This window comes from Corvus moneduloides, chromosome 4 (assembly GCF_009650955.1).
Source record: "Corvus moneduloides isolate bCorMon1 chromosome 4, bCorMon1.pri, whole genome shotgun sequence".
NCBI classification, from domain to species: Eukaryota; Metazoa; Chordata; class Aves; order Passeriformes; family Corvidae; genus Corvus; species Corvus moneduloides.
In genome coordinates, this window is record NC_045479.1 from 10,730,835 (window position 1) to 10,751,701 (window position 20,867).

The window sequence follows — 20,867 nt, forward strand, 5'->3', positions numbered from 1 at the left end:
ATAGCAAGTGGCCTGTGAGGGATTGGGCTAGCAATGTCACCTCTCTGTTAATTATCTAGATGGTGAGATGGAATGCGAAGAGAAAAGTCACAGATCACATTAAATTGGCAGGAGAGAGAGTTCAGTACACCAAGTGGTAGAAATGCAATTCAGCTGGATCTTGGGAAGCCTGAGATTTGGCCAACAGAAACCTATTGAAGTTCAGTGAGGATAAACATGAAGTTCCGTGCCCATGCAGATCATCTCCTTGCAGCAACATAGTCTGGGAAGCAACTGGCTGAACAGAACATTTGTGGGAAAGCTATGGGATATGATGATTGCTGCCAAGTTGGAAACGAGTTAGTGATGCATTTTCATTGCAAATAAGGCAAACAGCATAGTGGTCTCCGTGGCCAGCAGGTTAGGGGAAGTAATTGTCCTTCCCAGCACTGCTGAGTACTCTGGTTCTTCAGTCAGTCAGTTCCTCAAATGAAAACACAATGTTTAGAAGATGCAGAAAGGACTACCAAGGTGATTCTGAGCCATGGGAGCCATAAGTAATGAGGAGAGATTAGGATCCTTGGGCTGTTTTAGTCTGGCAAAAAAAGAGGCAAAGGGGCAATCTTACAGAAGCCTGTAGCTTCTTGAAGACAAGTTCTGATGACTATGGAGCTTGTTAGTGGCAGATCGTAGAAACAAGGAACAACTGTCACAAATTGCAGCTCAGACTGGCCATTAGGAAAAAGTCTTTCACCACTGAGTAGCACAAGAGTTTTAACATGCTACCCAGACAGGTGGCGGAATCTTTCCTTTGAGGTTTTCAAAGACTCAGCTGGACCAAGCTGTGAGAGACCTCATGTAGCACTGATGAGAGTCCTTCTCCAAGCAGAGAACCTAACTGCTGATCTGCAAAGAATCACAGTGGGGGGTTTTGTGTTTTTCTATGATTCTGCCCGGGACATCAGGGCTGTGCAATGCAGAGGAAGAATTTTGTATGGCTGTGACGTTTCATGTGTGCACAAGCGTGAATCTGGAATGGTGGACAATGGAAGTCTTTCTATAAAGATTTCCTCCTTACTGTCAGCTTGAAATGTGCCCATGTACTCTGAATGCACCCATGTGCTCATACAGAGTCCTTAAGTATGACATGTGGGTTTATATTGCTTAGCCATTTTCAAATTTTCTGTTCTTTTGACATGCCTTGGGAATAAATACCACAATGTTCACATGACTATAGGAAGCCAGGTAATTTGTATTTAATCTGAATTATTTCATTTGAATTATTTATTGAGCGTTGCATTTATTGTAGTCATTGCTTCTCTCTCTGTAGGTGTTCTAGGAGCTGTAGAAATGTATAGAAATCTGGTTTTGAAACTTAATTTGCCAAAAGTAAGAGAGAAAGAGACGTGAGAAAATCAGCTGTCAGAATCATAATAGATCCGTTGTTACAGATCAGTGTTGATGATTGAGTTGATCCTTGTTTTAAGGACTGACTGTGATTGATTGCAAGTGCTGCAAGATTTAATTGAAGAGGCCAACTCATGGAAAGGTGAAAAAGCAGTTAGCTAAAAGACAGGATAATTGGAAGCATGATTTTATCAGTAATCCAAGGTAGGAGAGGAGACAGACAGAATGGGGTCAACCTTTGACAAGCTAGAAAGAAACACCCAAAGTCCTGGTTCCCCAAACCCACAGCCCAAGTCCCATTGCCAGAAACCTGTGGGTGGGAATTCCCTCCCTTGAGGCTGGCCAGGAAAAAGGTGTTGCAATGGTATCTTGTTCACCCTTCGTGACTCTCAGATAAACACTGATGCCAGCTGCATCAGGGGTAGGTACATGTAAATGTGCCTGTATCACTTCAGGAATGATTCCAGTCCCAAACCAGTTTTATTGCTTTCACTTACTGCCTGAGCCAAGAAACCTTGCAGACCTAAGTCAAGCCAGTTTAAGGAGGATCAGATCTCATTTAGGTTGCTGGGGATTATATAGAGAACCGGGGGGGGGGAAAAAAGCCAACCCCTAAATATTTAGTGTTCTGAATCCAGAAGTTGGCTTAGAAAATAAACTCTTGACTTCAGTTGACTTAAACTGAATGAAAGTAGTAAACTGAACAAAACCTTACTTGATGTGTGGTCATGATTTCCTCATTCAGGATATTTCTGTGAAATACTTTCCCAGACTATGTCTATGTGATTAAAATTGGTGTTACTCTTGATTTACTGCACTCATCTGTGCTAAAGGGCTGTGCTATAAAAATAATGCAATGTAGAAATGCTGCTCTGAGTAGATGTGGATTTCCTTCCTATGGTTGGTATTGCTATAGCAACATTTCCCTCCAAACCATGACTGCAATTACAAAAGTTGCTATTGGTCTTACATGTAGTAAATTATATCTGTATTTAGCAATGAACTCCTAATGTTAAATTAAATAAATACCTGCTTTTTCTATTCATCCCTCACCAAGCCTCAATTTTCAACAAAATAATTTTATTTTAGGAGTTCAGTTTTCCAGTAAGTTGTCTTTAGATGTGAACACAGTTTTTCAGTTTCTGGATTTCAGATGTTTATTGTAGCTGAATTTAAGCATCAGTGTTCACTGTGCCAGTTTTACTGGAAAGATTCTTGTTAGGAATGTCTCTGCCTCTGCTGGATGTATTGGGGGGATAATTACGACCTAATATAGATCTCAGAGGAGGCCTACAAAAAAAAGGAAATTATTTACATGTGGAGTATCTTGATAATATATTTTAAACAGAAGATGTTCCTGATAAACATTTCTTGTGTAAGTCACATTATTCATGTAATAGGAATATGTCTGTGTTCATACTTCTCTTTCCAGTCTAGAAGTAGGAGCAGCAATCAGAAATAAGGACATGCACAGCAAGGGGTGCCCAAGGAGACAGGATGGGAAGGTCTGTACCTATCTTCTTGGGTATGCTGCCTGAAAGTGAACTGTGTTTGACTGGAGCCAGCAAATCTCATTGTTAGACTACATGCATAAACCCACAAGCCCTTGGGAATTAGAATATACAAACCTGATTCTGGTTAAACCCCGTACATTATGCAAGAGCATTTGTGAAATGAACTTAAGAACTGCAGAATGACAGCAGCCAAGGTAAGAGTGCAATCAATCACGTGTAATCATACTTTGCTCAAGAAGCTGAGGGGTCATTGTTATGAAAACAAAAGCATAAATCAGTTTCAATACCTTGGATATGATCTGCTCTTTATTCTCTGAGCAGCGCAACTGGGAATTCTGAACTGAGTTTGCAGTTACATAGCTTTGAAATAAATTGTAGCTTTACCTGGATTTCTTGGTTCTGTTTGTCTTGTAGTAAGTGGCTTGTTCATTTTAAATTCTGCGTTGTGCTTAGACTTTAGACTGGGTTTTGAGAGATTCAGGGCTCTTGAGGTGTGGTATAAATACAGTTTACTGCAGGGCCTTTGTCTCCATGGAACAAGTGAGAAGTGTTTTTGGGCCCCTTGTACCAAAGTCATGGTATTAATATGATCCCACCCTTTTTGTTTTTCAGTGAGTTCTGAGAACAGGCTCATCTCTACCTCAGGCTGTAACTTGGTTGCCCCTCTCCTGAAATTGCCTGTGCAGAAGAGCCCTGCTAATACCTCTCTTTGGGTGGTTGGTGTCCTAAACTGAAAGGAATGAAGAGACTGTTGTTATGCCATAAAAATATGCAGGGTAGAGGTAAAAACACTTGTGTTGCTGGAGAGAAGGAGAGGGAGTGAAGGGTATGGCTAAAGGTTTATCATCAGGGAGCATCACATTGCACAGATGATTTTTTTGAACCTAGACACGTTTAAAACAAAGCTGGTTGATGTGTGACTACTGTCATCACCCTGTGTGGGCATCCAGGAGTTATTGGAAACACACCAGTGCCTCTAAATCTTGTAGTTAAGTTGGTTACAAGCTACTTAACCCAGGAGTCGGCATGAACTTTATACATACAACAAACATACAGTCTGTTCTGGTTTTGGAATGCTGTTCCTAGTGGAAATTTTATATGAACACCAGCATGAGATTACGAAGTATAACGTGGTGTTTGTAGGCAAAACTTTTTCTGTGCAAAGGGGTTCCAAAGGCTGTGAGCCACTTCTGGCACAGGCCTGTTGAGTCTCATGCTTCACATGTAAGATTCAGTCCATTGGCCTCTCTTCTCTAAAATTCTGTGTTTGTGGATGGTTTCTCCCTGGCTCCAAGCTGCTGCTGATGGTGAATTGGCCAGGTTGGGGAGGCACCATTACACAGGACAAGCCAGGTTTTGTGTCCCAGCCAAGCCTACCTGTGAGATGTGGGGCATGGAATGCTCACTTTCTTCATGACCTGGAAGCATAACATGTGCCCTCAAGACGCTGATCTGTCACATCTTTCTGCTATGCTAGTGTGGAGTCTGTCTTTCCCATTGGTGCTGGAATAAGCTGGATGGTGTCATTTAATATTTTGGTGTTATTTTTAGATTATTATTATTACAGATTAGATCTGCAGTGGAAGTCCAGCAGAATGTGCATTGGTTTATGAAGATTTTGGTTTACTTTTGTTTACTTTTTTCATGATTAAAAAAGGTGTTTAAGTAAACTGGAGTTGCAGAGGACTTGGTAACCAGCAGAAGCCTTTTTCTGTGCATTGGTGCAGGATAACTTAGGGGAACAAAAAAGTGTCAGGGTTTGTTCTGATTTCCTACTAGGCAATACATTATTTGTAACCTTAATATCATGACTACAGCAGCTTTCTTTTTAAGGCTTAGCTGGTACTTCAAAAGATGGGTCTCTATATATAAGTTTTGCTCTGCTCACCACGTTTCTTGGTCATGAATTCTGACCTTGTCAAGTGGATTGTTTTCATAACTGCTAAGCAACAGCAAAAACCCAAACCACAAGGCATTACCAGAGCAGCAGTCTGCATTTCTGTGGCGTCCTGCCATGGGATGGAGTCATGCTGCAAGTGCAACAAACTGCAGAAACACAGTTTGGCCAAGTTTGAAGGCAAAGCTTTCTCTAGTTTTCTGTGTTATGCCATCTTACTAAATCTCCTAATTGTGAAGGCATTCAGTTTTTATGAACCAGAGTAATTCAAAGGCTCAGTAAAGGGGCTGTACTGTCCTACATGGTAGTTACTTGGGTAGATCTAATGCCTCAAAACTGCCTTGTGTATCCTCCAAACGCCAGAGGGTATTAGTTCCTGTATGCTGCAGACTGAAAGGGAAATGCATTATAATGCTGAATGTAAGTTTATTAAATGACTCAAGTAAATGGTTTTCATTCAGGTATTAGGCTTGTCAACTGTATTAGTTTAGGGGTTTTTAAAGTTGTTGAAAATGCTTCATTTTCCTGTTGTATGCGTACATACAACTGGGCAGTGAAGTGTCACTTTTCTTTTTAAATTTGCCCACTGTAAATTTAGTTTTGTTTAATGAAGCCTATAAACTGAGCAGATGAGTTGGCTGTGCGTAACCTTGGAACCCTTCCTCTGTGCCTGACTCATAGACATTTTGATTTAGCTTCAGGGATGATTCTCCTTAGATTCTGTTATCCTCAAATGGCACTAGTTTTGCCAAGCTTGCCTATTTAGGAAACATAAATCATGTCCTCAAAAGCCATGAGAAAGCACTGAGTGAGAAAACAATCAGACAAATGAGCAAATCTATTTGAATTCATGAGCTTTAGTCTTCTCTCTGCAGTAATTGAGGCTAGAAGAGCAGAATTCACATGTAATCAGAGAGTCCAGGAGCCGGCTGTTCAACAAAAATATTACTGCAAGTATTGTTCTGGTATTGCTAAGGATGGGAATATTGTAATATGGGCATAGTCTGTAACAGATTTTAGCCACAGTTAAAACCAATATATGATGTGTTGAATGATGTCTACTGGTTCTTCCATATTCAACTTTTTTCCATAAGCTGTCAATTCATTTTGCTTACAGGCAGGGCAGTGTTTCTTTCTTTTACTTAGTTGAAGGCATAAGCCACTGAAATCACATAGGGGTTTATTTATGGCAAAAATTGTTGTGCTATGGGTACAAAACTTGCCAGAAAATGTAGCTGTTTTAATCTTCTCCATTCTTCTTGATGCGAAATATAAACACAGCTCACCCAAAAAGATCATGACAAGGTTTAGTTGAACTCTGTGTAGTTCTCCTTTTGATCTTTCTGGTTTGTTTGGTTTAGGGACATTTAAGCACCTTGTTTCCTTTGGGCACAGTGTGCTTTGCATCGATGGTGTCAGCTCAAAGCTTTTACCAGAATACCAAATTTTTGGTGATATGCAGTCCAGTTGCTCCCTAGACTTTGGGTGCTTGTATGTTAGAAGTAGAAAGGGATGAGGACTGGCTCATGCATGAGCAAGAATTTTAATTTATCAGTCATCTTACAACCCCTTGTTTTCCTCAGTTTTCATTTTGAGTTTGTCTTTTGATGTTGCTGAAGATAGAAAGGGAAATACAACAAGTTTTCCCTCAGCCTCATGTGGCAATCATCTGTAAACTTCAGATTTTAGTAGTATATGTCCAAAGAGTTTAGCAAATTTTGTCTGGGTAGTTAGCATTTCAAACGAGATTAACTTTATGTGGCTTTATGTGTGGGTTTGTGGGCATTGTGCAGTTTTATTATCTAATAAACACCATTTAACTGCTGGTGATTTAACCTTAATTAATGTTACAGCTCCTGGAATTGTGTTTCAACACAGTCATCGTGAACTTAAGTTAAGATCTAGCAGTCCTATACATAAGCATCTCCTAAGGGGTTTGTTTGGTTGGTTTTTGTTCTCTTGAGTAGGGAATGTTTATTGTCTCTGTTCCCAGGACTTCCACGTCTAATATGTAGCATTTTGATTTACAAAACAATTCACTTGCATTTGAATTTTCATTAAAAGCATCGTGGAGGGTAATGGTTTTTAGTTGCAAATTTGGACAGGCGTGTAGTGCTGTAATCTTTCTTTTGACTATTTGCCACAGCCCAAGTGAAATGAAATATTTTGGAACATCTTAATTTTGCTGTCTGACAAATTTCCTCTAAGTGAAAGCAGATGGGTGTTCTTCAGGAGGAAGGGAAAGGAAACATGGCATGCACAACAACAACAACAACCCAGTGAGTGTCTGTCTTTTCATGCAGACTTGTGCAGGTACTTACAGTCTGTATCTGATAGTGAAGTGAAAAGATCTGAAGTTCACTTAAGGTGTGAATTCTCATAGGAGTTAAAGACAGTGTTGTGTTCTATTTATTAATATTTTGCGTTTCAGCATCTTGGGCTTTTGGATATTTTTTCTGTGATTTGAATTCAGCTGAAGTCCTGTTATCTAAACAGGTACATGTAGTCCTAAACCTCTTTGAAGTGGTAACCTTTTAGAACATTGTAAGCTGTTTCCAGTTGAAAGAAACACTTCACATGCTGTCCTGAACCCGAACACTTTCCAAATTCATGGATTTAATGAGGTCAGCCTGTCTTATTCTTTACTATGTTATGGCATGCATTATGTCCTTGTAATTCTCTTACGAGCTCATTCATTATGAAACTCTTAACAATGATTTTTCGAATGAGGCCAATAAAATTAAGCCCATTTGTAATTTAAGAAATGTAGTCAAGCAAACAGAGTATGTTCCAAAAATGAGTGTTACGAAATTTCTCTGTAATTGTTTTGAAGAGGTTTCCTAACAACAGATTCATTTATGTAATGTTTTTTTAAACTCTTTATGCTCATAGAAAGCTTAAAAAATTATGCTCTAGCATGAATTCTAGATGTAAGAAATTCAGATTCATTGTTTCTTTTAAAAGAAATTAGTTCAGAAAATAGTACTTGAAGTGAAAAGCCATCCTGACAGTTAAGGAGCATTTACAGCAGGTGTAGGTAACATCACCTGTCTTATAGATTATTGTGGTCTGCCCAGAAATAATTAAAGGACATGCACTCCTAGGAGAAAGAAGGTAAAGCCAAGCTGACTTAGGGATGCTACAATTCTGGTGCAGCAGCTGTGGGAATTCAGTACTACTCAGAACATGGACCACCAAGGGCTTTATTCCCATATAAATGGCCTTATTTCCTCATCTTCTACTCATAAGAGCTTTTAATAGCGCTGAGCTTACGACTTCATGATGCACTTGGAAAAATCCTTGCACTTCATGCCCCAAGGCCTTCACCAGCCTGCCTGAGAGAAGCTGCTGCTGCTCACCCCTTTGCTTCTGCAGGGATCTTCCAGTGGAAACAGAGTTAACCTGATGATATTTTTCTGGTTAGGTTTGGTTTTACTCTTAAGAAGTGGCATGTTCTTTGTTATGTAGGGTATGGCATGCTTGAATTACTTACAGGACTTGATTTGGTAGTTGGCAGATTTGGAAGACTTCTCAAAAAACCATTAATTTAGATGACGTATAAATGCATAATTTCTTTTCCTGTAATTGTGGTCAACAGTGTGCTTAAATAAAACCACAAAACAAAACCTACGTTTCACTCCAGGAGGGGTGATACACATTGCACCCTAAAGTACAGAAAACAGCGTCATTAATTACAAAATTGGGTATCTTGGGGAGCCTTCGGTGAACCATTGAATCTCCTCTCGAGTTGTGGCTATACTAAGTGCTGCTCACTTGTCCTTGCTAATTTGCAATTAAATCTAATTTTGGATGTGGTTGGCGTTTTGGTTGTTTATAGGGGTTTTTTTCCCCTTGCTAAGCAGTATGTTAAAGTAAAATCTCTTTTATCCCAGTCATGCTGAACATGCTTCAGTGTGATCTGAGTCAGACAAATACTTGACAACCAAGAGGAATTTTTGCTCCATGCTTGTGGGGCTGCTAAACTTCGGGTGCCACTGACCACATTGTGGAATGGTGTTAAAAGAAACCAGTTTCCACTGAGCATTTCCCTCTGAGGCCGAAGTTCTCACTGTGAGAAGATGCCTTCCAGTTGTGCCCTAAAAATCCTACCAGAGCACAAGTGGCTCTTCTCCTAAGCCACTGCAGATCTTTGCAGCTATTTCTGGATACTGCTCTGAGATGAGAGGAGCTGGGCGGGTCAAGAGCATCAGTTGCGCTCCTGTCAGCAGCGTCTTCTGTGGCTGGGTGCTGGAAGCTGAGCCTCAACCCAAAGTGGTTGGCAGGAAGCAGAGCAGTTTGTGGGGAGCTGCCTATGCCAAGAAGTGATTCTTTCTTTTGAGGTTTGGCTGGGGATGCAGCTCCTGGAGGGCAGTACTGCCAACACGGCGAATACTGAGCTGCTATTCAAAGCCGAACAGCTGATAAAAATGGGGGATGAGAGCGCAGCCCTCTGCAAAATCCATGTGCTTAACTCTCAAAGCTGTTTTTGAGAAGGTAAGAAAACAGAGACTGAAGCTGCCACTTCCACTAAGCTGTATGTCTGTATCTTTTAGAAGTAAAGCTTCACTAGACTGTAATAGGCCCACAAGACCTGATAAATGTGCATTTGAGAATTGGAAAGGGCAGTACCATCTCCATGATTCCTAACTGGCTTTTGAGCTGAGCACTCCTGTATCATTTCTTTGATTCATGAGAACAGCTAAAACCTAATAACATTATGGAACATAGTCCTCTCTCTAACAGGCTTCCTTTCAGACAACTCAGAAGTTTTTTAAAGCTACTGTTAAAAATTCATTTCACAAGTCAGGCTCTGAATAGAGATGGAAAAGTTAGGAATTTGTATTTTGCTAATTCTGAGTGGAGCTGTGAAGAAGGAAAAATTCCTTGGGAAAGTAAATTTTCAGGCTTGCTTGAGAATATATTAACTTGGTTTGTCATGCTGTCTTTCTGATTTTTAACTCTGAACTGTTACTGAATTTATGAACATCAGATAATTTTTTTGTCCTGCATTTCATCTGACCAAGACCTGCTCCCTGTAAGTGCCAGGGAGAATCAAAACAACCACCTTGTCACTGTTACTCAAAATTGTGTCTTTGAAACTGTTTTGACACTTGGCCAGGCATCCAGGCACTGGGTTTCACAGCCTCAGCCAATCCATTTACATATATGGCAAAAGGAGATCTGATAAAATCAGATCTAGTTGGAAAAATTCCAATAAAACAACTTTTGCAAATGTTGTGCTCTGGGACATTTCTGCCTGCCTCTGAAGGATCTGCAGCATCCCAACACTGCTGCTCTGTGGGCAGTGCCTGGCCCAGGACAGTAGGCTGTTTGTCATGGAGAGGGAAAGGGATAAAACCCTGGGAGCCACAGCTCGTGGGAGGCTGTGACCTCAAGCCCTCAAGGTTCTCTGGAGCAGACAGCTGTGAGGGTCATTCCTGAGGATCCTTGACCTGTGTATTAAGATATTTGTGGTTTTTTTGTGGGAAGGGCATAGTGTCAAAAGCTGAAATAACAGGTTTTACAATCATTTAAGAAGTTTTTGTGGTTATTGTTGTCCTTTTTAAAATTATTTAAAAGGATTTTGGGGGTTGTTTTACTCCTGGTACAGTGTGTTAGTCTTCCTGGAAGGGTACTGCAGCCAAGAGCTGCTGGGTGTTTCCTACATCTTGCTGTGAATATACAGTAGCATCTTTGAATACCAATACTGATAAAAATAGTAATTACAAATAATTTAAGAAGTTCCTAGGAATTACTGACTATCCACCTACAGCAGCACAGTAGTGCTGCAAACTTGAGTAGAGAATCTGGAGTCCCCAACACAGGGAGGACATGGACCTGTTGGTGCAGGTCCAGAGGAGGAACCAAGGTGACCAGAGGGATGGAGCAGCTCTGTTGTGAGGAAAGGCTGAGAGAATTGGGATTGTTGTGTGTGGAGAAGAGAAGGCTTTGGGGTGACCTCAGTGTGGCCTTGCAGTGTCTGAAGGGAGCCCACAGGAAAGATGGAGAGAGACTCTTGACAAGGGCCTGGAGTGACAGGACAAGGGGCAATGGCTTCACACTGACAGAGAGGAGGGTTAGACTGGATATTGGGAAGAAATTCTTCCCTGTGAGGGTGGGGAGGCCCTGGCACAGGTTGCCCAGAGCAGCTGTGGCTGCCCCATCCCTGGCAGTGTTCCAGGCCAGGTTGGATGGGGCTCTGAGCAACCTGGGTTAGTGGAAGGTGTCCCTGCCCATGGCAGGGGGATGGAATGAGATGAGCTTTAAGGTCTCTTCCAACCCAAACCATTCTGTGAGTTTATGACCATACAATGTGTATGTGTCCTGCATGTAAGATAAATACCTCTTTCCTGATTTGTCTAACATCTGTAAGAGGATGGAAGGTGGGGTTTTTTTCCATCCCTGCCATGGCACTAACCTTTTTTTTTTAAACTCTAAAGGTTTTTGTCTCAGTTGAACAGTTGTTCAAATTAATGATCTTTGGAATTAGGGGTAAATGTACTGCTTAACCACCGTGCAGTCATGACTCTGTGTGCAGGCTGACTTACTACGTTTGTCTTCTTTCACACATACTGCTTTGTCTTTCTTTTTAAAAATCCTGATAAAACTTTAATTGTCCCATTATCCTTCCACATGTTTTGCCCTCTAGCAGGTCTCAGGGATGGCAATATACTTGCTGCAAAGTCAAAGATTAATCAGCTAGGAAAGTTGTATACACATTTTTTCATTTGGGTTTGTTCCATATTTTTATATGTCATGTGTTTCATGAAACATTTTATTTATTTATTTAGGGGTTATCTTGTTAGTACTGGTAAGCATAAGAAAAGATGATGATGAATGCCTTCTTTTGCCATCTTTTGAAGAATTTTCACCACAGAAAAGGAAAGAAGAGAAGGAATATCTTACTTTTTTTCTTGTATTCAAGTATTAGGCAGTAAGAACTGTCTTGGCTTCTACCAGACATGGTATTTTACCTTTCTGGTGGAAGGCAGTAGTTCTTAATGTGTATGCAGCATCCTAGCACGACGGGCTCAAAGAAAAGTACACCCCATGTGGCAACAGGAACACCACAGGAACTTCATCTTGTGTCTCAGTGGTGCTAATATATCAAGGTTGTTGTGACCTCTCTGTCAGAGAGCCTAAAAAGCTAACTGTGTTTATATTTATTGGTAGCTGTTTGTTTGGTTTTCTGGGGGGTTTTTCTTTCATCTTGAACTCTGTTTGATTTTATGTTTTTCTTTAAACTGTGTATCTACAAATATAGAAAAATTAGAGTATTTTCTTTTTTTATTTATTACTAAATGCTGGCGTGAAAGCTTCAAGGGGTGAGGCTAGTTTAGATAAGAGTATGTAGGAGTGGTAACGTGAGAGCAATCTTGAATTACAGCATCAAACCTAAGGGCAAAGACATGGAAAATTCAAATAAGTACCAGGACTTGTCATCTTCTCAATTTACTGACTGTTTTATGTGTTTCATATTGCCCCAAGCTAGGATGATGTGGAAAACAGCAGAAGGTATCAGCATCTATAAAATCTTCAGCTTGGGACCTGATGTTCTGGGCCTTCCAGTCTGAGCACCTGGTGTGGTACACAGTATAAACCCCTTCCTTTCCCAAGCAGTAAATTGAGGGAATTGGCATAAGCAGTGTTTCTGAACCTTTTTTCATTTGTGGAAATTAAAATATATTTGTGGAAATTACAATATATTACCTGTATTACAATATATTTCTCTCTGTCTGTTCTACCTGCAGTGATTCAGAGACTCCCGTAGGAGTCTTTGTGTGTGTGGCCACAGTCAGGGACCTGGATCAGTGGCAGGAAATCAAAGATGTCAGGAAAATATAATAGAGTTTGTTACCTGCTAATTTGATAGTGTCAGGCTGAGAACATCTTTATTGTAAACTATGCAAAGAGTGATTTCCAGCAGAGAAAACTGAGCAGCTTCTCCTTTCCTGGCTCTCCTTCCTTCAAAGCCACTGATTTTGCAGGTCAGATGCTACTACCTGCAGTTTTATTATCATTCACGTGCAGTATGTGCAGCTACCAAGTCCCCTTGCTGGAGATGGTAAGAATTCAACTGTTTCTGTCACCTATCCTGTCTGCCCACCAGCAGGAAGGGAAAAGGAGTGAGGGCTTTTTAAACTTGAGAGAAAAACTAAGTTCCTTTTCCATAGTAGCTGGAAAGATGAAAACTAAAAAGCAGCCAGACAGGGACAGCTGGAGGCATTTGCTCAATGCTGTTTAAAGATGTTTCATAGAAATACCATGGAAGAGTGGGAAGCTTAATTAGAAGTTCTTAACAAGTCCTAAATCTTTCTTAAAAATAGCTCTTAATTTGGCTTCCTAGAAGCATTTCAAGGTATCTGAGAAATGGCAGGAATCCTGCTGCGATTGGCTTTTTATGTAATGCCACATTTTCCATAAATAAGATCTACAGAAAGTTTTTCCTTTGCTTCCCCCTCCACTCCAATATCCTAAAATAAGCAGAAGACGATATATTGTAGATTGCTAGTTTGTGCCTCTTTTTAAATTTTTGAACAGCAAATATTAGAACAGATTCTTCATTTCTATGCATGTTTTCCTACTAGCAAAAGAAGATTACAAATACATGCATGAAATTTAGAGGTATGCTTCTTTTTTTTTTCCCCAGGTAGCTTATTATAAAAGCTCATGAGATCCTGTGTCACGCTGGGTGTGTCAGGTACACATAATTAATTACAAAACTGCCACACATAAATTATTGTTCCTGCCATACTGTGTTGAGCTAATTGGAATATATTTTCTTCCAGATATGCATACTTTCACTGTCAAAACTTCTTCCTTCCAGGTACTGCTTTAAACAGTTGGGCTTTTTTGGTCAAGAGCTGTTTCGTTGCTTTATGTTGGTGCAGACTTAAATGAGGAGTTCTGGGCCCATGGCTGCAATTTAGCTATGTCAATTGGAAAATGGGGTTTTCTGTAGCTTTCTGAACCAAGCAGATAAACTTTCTGAAATAGATTAACAGAATGAAAAACACTGTTTCTCTGATAAAAACCAGGTTGGTTTTTTTCTGCCAGCCCTGATGTCGCCTCCTTGCTTTTTAGATTTGCGTGGATTCTTAGACTGAGAATTGCACCTTTTCACACCTGGGAGGGATAGTTTTGCTCCTATAAATGTACCTATAAGGAAATTGCAGTCTTAAATCACACAGAGGAAATTACCTGATTCACTGTTATCTCCATTTGTTAGGCACTGAAGCCCAAATACCTACAGAATGCCAACCTGTAGGAATACCAAGGAGAACTTCTTAAATCACTGATAAAATTAGTAGCACCAAAGTTGGAACTGTAAGTTGTTCCTCTTTCTTCCAAGAAAGAGCTACAAGTTAAAGGTACTCACTGGGAAAAAGTACATTTATGTTTAACGAACTTTGTGTGCACTTAGTTTACATTTTTCCTGTTGTTTTCTTTGTCCTTTTTTTCTTAAAATATCAGTAGATATGTGTTAGTATAAAAACCTCTGCCTGCTGACTCTTTTTCTTCTTGCTTTCCAACCTGATCAATCTAGTAGTAAGACTGTAATTAAAAATTAAGTTTGTAGGGGCTGTAAAGTGGGAAGGGCTATGCCTCTTGTATCAGAGATCTGTAATATATTCTTCCACCCTTTTTTTCCTCCTGATGTCAGGCAACAGCAATAACAAAGCCTTCATAATAAACCCTTCATCTTGTCATCCTCCGCCCTTGTTAAGATCTGATTATTAAGGTTCTTTTGAAATTCTTCTGCCCAAATTAAGGTGCAAACGAGACCATATGCCAGTGGCAATAGTAAGGGCTTTATTTGATGAGAGGGAGAGAGAGCGAGAGAGAGAGAGAGAAGAAGAGAAAGAAATAGAAAATAGGTGGGGAGGACAGAAAGAGAGTGAAGGAAAATATAAATATCACCACTCCATGGATCCCAATGATGTTCTGTTGATCCTCTCCAGCTGGTCTTCTTGGTGGTGAAGGTCCCCCCAAAAAGCATAGAATCCCATGGCTTAATATACCCTCGAACCAGGTGGAAATGTCCAGGCATGTCCCCCTGGGGGAGGGGGGCAGTCTCCTACAGCAGACTGGGGATCTGTTGCATCCGGTGGTGCAAAACCTCTGGGGAGCACTTTGGGGGGCTGTGACTCCCCCTCAGCTGTCTCTCATGTGAAAGTCCCGTGGCCTGTGGGATTGGGGGGTTCCACAGCTGGGCTGGTTTGTGTAATTGGAGGATGGGTGTTTACTGCCTCTCACCGGAGGTTATGCAATGCCCTCAAAACCTCCTCCCACCCCAAACTCAGCCGGGGACCATCAAAGCTGGTGGCATTGGCCTTTTGTGGATGCATACCTTTCCCTCAGCCTGAGATGACTGAACAATGCATTTCCCTTTATCTAACCAACAGTTTGACTTTCAGTCCAAAGTCCCAGTCTTCAGGGAAGCTTCTTTGGTTGTAGCTTCTTTATAATGAGCAAAACTTTATATCAGTGTTTGAGGCATGAAGCATTTTCAGTCTCTGACAGCCCTTCTGTAGGAATCACTGGTTGCTATGCATGCTCTTACCACTCTATGGCTTTATCAGCTGCTATCATCACAGCCATTATATCAGCCTCAAAATGGTAATCTGCAGCTTTGATGTTGTACTGGTTGCTTATGTTTTCCATGGTACAGTGCCTTTCCTTTTGCCAGGTGAATTCTGCAGTAGAATAGAGCTTGGTAGAATAGGTGAAGGTAACAGCTGTTCTTGAGGCAAGAGCCCCAAGGCAGCTCTTGAATAGGAGCCACAATCCTTGTATGATGCAGGGGTTTGTTATCTTGCTTTTCCATGAAGAGAGAAAGTGATCTAGATGTAGCTGTCACAAAGAAACTGCTCATCCTTGCACACCAGCCAGACAAGGATGTCTTCACTGGGCAGTGCACTATAAACTACATTACAAAGATGCTGATGCATGGATTCAGTCCACCTTGGGATTGCTTGGAAAAAAAAAAATTACCTTTCCGTCTATCCACATTCTGTGGGTGCAGCAGCACACACCCACGATAAGGTAAAGTTCCTAACATAATTTGGGGCACTTGTGAAACACGGGAGGATGTAACAAATACTGCAAGATAGGTGCAGGCCAAACAAGTTACATGAACTGCAGGTGAGCTCTGGAGCACTCCCTGTGCCTCTCTGGGACTTTTGAGGGCAGTGTCACAATCATTCCCTTGCTCATGTAATGTGAAGGTTTCCACCATGTTTGTGTCAAAGGTGTGATGGCATGGGGAAGCAATGCAGCCAGGGAACCTGCTTCCAGCAGCCCCTTTTTCCTGCAGCTTCCTGGGGAAACACTGCTTTTGTTACCAAATCTCGGTTGTGGAGTCCTGTATGCCAAGTGAGGAAAACTATTGGGAGAACTGTATTATTCTGAGGGTCTCTAGCCAGCCATCTGCTCTGCTCAGCAGATGCTTCCCAGATGTTGGATATGGAATCATAGAATCCCAGAATGGTTTCAGCTGGAAGGGACCTTAAAGATCATCTTGTTCCAATCCCCTGCCGTGGGCAGGGGCACCTTCCACTAGACCAGGTTCTCCAAGCCCCACGAACATGGCCTTGAACATTTCCAGGGATAGAGCAGCTTCTCTTGACAACCTGTTCCAGGGCCTCACCACCTTCACAGGGAAGAATTTTTTCTTAATATCCAATATAAAACTCTTCTCTGTCAATTTGAAGCCATTGCCCCTTGTCCTGTCACTCCAGGCCCTTGTCAAGAGTCTCTCTCCATCTTTTCCTGTGGGCTCCTTCAGGTACCAGAAGCCTCCACTGAGGTCACCCCAAAGCCTTCCCTTCTCCAGGCTGAAAAATCCCAATTCTCCCAGCCTTTCCTCATAGGAGGCTAAGAGAATTTGAATAATATAACAGTTGGGAGCAGATAGTTCATCTTTCAACAGCCCTGTCAGTGAAAGATACATGAAAAATGAGTGTCTTCTGCGGCGTGTGCAGTCACGGGCTGCAGTGTAAAAGGCAAAATGAGTGTCTGTAGATAGGTACCTGTAGCACTTCATCTTGTTCCAGTGAAGGGAAGTCTTGTCCTTCTTTTCTCTGATTATTTATGTGCAGCAGGAAATGTCACTGAGGCTGTATTAATAATACTTAAGAATAATATTTTTGAAATCAAGAGGGTTTTTAAAATTATTACTAAAATGGTTGCATCCTTGGAGTCTCCATGGTCTTAAACTAGAGTTGAAGGCACATATGTAATATAAGCATGTTATTCCAAGAAACTAAAGTAGCAGAAGCAATAGTATCATTTCTAAATTTCCCATTGGTTAAAGGAATGTTTAATTGACATAGGACATACAGAAAGGGAGAGTCCTGCTCTTGATAGCATTTTGCAAAGATTGCAGAAAATAGCACATTTATTGAGTGTCCTCCACCTTGTTACACCACAACACATGCGCTGGCAGGTAAGAAAAGCCTGGAGATAAATGAAGAGGCTGCATTCCTTTATGGATTGGGAGGGAGAAGCTAGAGCCCGAGCAGTTACTCCACGTTTTGGTTTTTCACACCCATGTGGCGAGGGGGAGGAGGTAGCACATTGCAACTCAGATGCTGAAAACATTTCTATCCCTCATTCTGGGCCAGCTTCCGCAGTTCTGCTCCTGAATTTTGTCTGCGCGTGCAGGTGGGAGCTGGGCAGAACAAAAAGAAACTCCTTATACAAGTTCTCCTTCTCTTTTCCTTTCCTAAGCAAGAATTAGTTGGTTTTCTACAATACTTTGAAACGTAAAATAAAACAAATCATCTCTGGGCATATTACACTGGTGAAGGTGCAGTTGTTGGATAAGGATTATTTGCCAATAGAATTCAGTGCTATCTCTGAAAAATCAGAGAGCAAAAATCACTGGTCTTTGAATTTGAGGAGGAAAACTGTTCTGGTTAAACTGTCCAGGTTGTCAACCCACCTTCCCCCAAGTGATAAACTGAAGTGATAATACTTAAAGCAAAGCTGTTTCACTTTTTAAGAGTTACTGTTCTCTGTCCTTTTGAAAATCCACTCATCACCCTGGAGTACTAAACCTATGACATATATATATGTCATATTATATATGACATATAATTAAGATAGTTTTGAGAATATTTGTTCATTTTACAGAGATTGCAGTGACAGTTTAGGTGCTTTTCTGTCTTGGTTTTGCAAGTGAGATTGTGACTCTCTAAGATCTTCTCTGGTTTGCTTCTCAGTTTCTGCTCGAGGAGCAGATACCAAGCCTTGTGGGAGCATCATGTGTTGGGCTGTCTTCCTTCCACACCAGCACAATGCTGTGGCTGCTCGAGTAAACACATTTGCCCAGGTTTTGCATTAAATCAAGCCTGTAGACCTGACTCATCCTAGCAGGTAATAAGGAGCACCAGTTCTGTTCTTTGGTCAGTCCTGGAAAAATTCTCACCTTAGGAGAGCTTCCTATATAGCCAGCCAGCTCCTTTTGAAACAGTCCTGAGCCTCAGGGCTGGAAACGCGTTTGTCAGCCAGCTGGGAGTGGGAGCATATGTCTCACTTCCTGCACCTCAGTGATGTTTCATTACAGAGTGCCTTCCTGCATCACAGATGCCTCCCTGCTCCTACACTCTTTTTTCTTGCAAAACTTCATCTCCCTCTCACTTCTGCTTGGGATTCCTCCTGCTCTGTTGTTAGGAGAGCACTGGTTCCTGTTAAAGGAACCAATCTAGGAGGAAGGTCCTAGGTCAGTTTCAGTGAAGTATTAGTTTGCAATGGGTACAAAGCTCGTTAATCTCTGTAGCCAAAAGCAGATCAGACACAATAGCTGAGATACCTGTTTCCAGGTGAGTCAAGTTGGGGAGAGCCCTCAGGATGAGAGCTGACCTGTAATGACAAGCTTTACTTCCCCTTGTCACCGTGCCCTTGATAATACAGTAAATAGACATTATCTTAGGCTTAACACACTAACACTGCTCACACTGCTGCCAACTGGAATGCAGCCTTTAGGATGGGAAAACTCCCCCTAAGTATATATTCCAGAAATGAAACAAACCTTCTACCTTTCATTTTGTTATGAGAAAATCACCAAAATTCTAACAGATTTATCTAAAAATATCATAGACTTTGAAAAAGGAAATGGCAGGTTTTCCAAAACCCTTCAAGTATCAGCACTGAGTAAAACTCAATTGTTTGGCAATTTCTTATAATACTAATGCTATGGATTTGATCTTTTCTCCTGGTTGCATTTCTCCTAACCAAGCTGCATTTGTTCTCCTTGGGAGAATCTTATGTTGCTGTCCCATTGCCATGGTACCCATGTGGAAAGACTTCTAGTAGGCAGAATTTACTCCTGTAGTCACACACTCTTCCTCATCAGAACATTGATTCAAATAAAGTTGTGACAAAGCAAAAAGAAGTATTGTTATTTAAACTTTCTCTGAATTGCTGACAAAATCTGTTCTGACAATGCAAAGAGGAGAAAACACACACCACCCCCTCCCTCCCTCTTATTGGCTTGGCAAGTTCCTGGCAGAATCTGACAAGTTTTGGGGTGTTTTTTTGGTGTGTGTTAGTGGGTTTTTGAGCTGTCCTCACAGAACTCTGCTCTTTGGTGTTGCTGGTGCATAGGTCAAGCTGACAATCAACAGGTAGGCACAGGAAAAGGCAGAGGCATGAATTCTGATTTGAAACCTTCATCCTGTAACAGCTTCATCTAGTCAAAATACGGTTTGACTGATTAAAAATTAAGAGTCTTCCTCGTGAGGAAGAGGAATTGTCTCCCTGTTGCAAAGACCCATTGCCCTGAATGTAAAATGGTCAAAATACGAAGGTACTGCCCACAGCTCTGAAGTCTTTTGCAGCCCTAAACATTCACATTTGTGTTTTCCCTTTCAAATCACATAGGGTTCTTCTTCACGCAGATCCAAAATGACTGCCCCAGCATTCAACTCCACTGCTCCGCTTGACTTCGGGCAAGCAGCGGGATCAGTTTGCTCCAAGCCTATTACTTTTGCTGGGTGAGGTGCTGCCTTTCCCTTCTTCAAGGAGATTGCTGTTAGATGGAGATGTTAAAAGAAAGAGGGCCAAGAGGTTGTGTTAGCTAAGGGCACGTGTGTGCTGCGCCTCGTCTGGCAGCGCCGTGGCACCGTGTGAGCTGAGAGCTTCAAAGGGACATCCAAAGTGTCAGCTGGCACATGGCTTAAACAAGCAGTGTTAATTAATTGAGGAACAGTGCTGTCTGGAGTGGATTTTAGCGCTCCTGGTGCTGGAAGCAGCTTGATCACAGTTAGACCAGGTTATCCCTGCAGTCCTCTGCTGCTGCAGGGTAATTTCAGGATGTTCTCCCCTTGGCTGGTGGTTTGGATGCTAAAAGTGAAAGGGTTTGGTAAACACATCTCTGTCTGTTCTGCTTTGGTGAGTGTATCATGTCTTTAGAGCACTAACAATGTTGGGATTGCCTTTGGGCATTTTTGTTGTGTTGTGGGAAGAAGGGATTGTTTTTTTGATTTGGTCTGTTGTTTTCTTACACTGCTGTTTTGTTTTTTTATTAGTAAAAACAAAGGATCTGGTTTTTGTGTGTGACAGAAGAGCATTGTGTGAAGAATGCTATTAAGGATGGTAGTTGCCTTTTATTGTTTTGAAAACAAACATGCCCCTCCTCTCTAGCTGCAATCTGCTGATTCAGTTGAAGAAGCAAGGTCAGTTTTTATCTCTCTTTGTTCCTTTCTTCCTATAATCTAGAAATACTTTAGAATATTCATTGTTCAGTGCCAGAGAGCTTTGTGCTTTCCTTCTTAGCTCTGCAGTCATCCAGGACTCCTGCGTGCTTCCTGCTGCTTTGGCTCCACACCTCACCACATTTTGAGCTGAAGCAGATAAAAAAAGCCTGATAGCTGGGAGAGAAGGAGGAAGGTTACAGGTATCTAGTCAGAAGAGGCAAGAATGCCAGCAGCAAGGGGACAGATTGAATTAATTTGTATTTGTGTGAAAGATTTTAAAACTGGCCAGTGGCCCAGTGGTGGACATGACGGTCACTCCCATGCAGTGACACGGGACTTGCCTTACCCTGCTCTGGGAGGGACCGCAGA

General features: G+C 41.5%; 1 protein-coding gene across 3 annotated transcripts in view; it reads left to right on the plus strand.

The window, feature by feature from the left end:
• Nucleotides 1–20,867, plus strand: part of FAR2 (fatty acyl-CoA reductase 2) — a 123,655-nt gene that overhangs the window by 13,136 nt on the left and 89,652 nt on the right. Inside the window, exon 1 of one of the 3 annotated variants that reach the window (XM_032106202.1) lies at nt 20,384–20,477. The exons of the other annotated variants lie outside the window; for them this stretch is intronic. The gene's annotated coding sequence lies outside the window, so the exon portion shown is untranslated. Of the gene's footprint in view, nt 1–20,383; nt 20,478–20,867 lie in introns of those variants that run through there. 3 annotated transcript variants of the gene reach the window in all.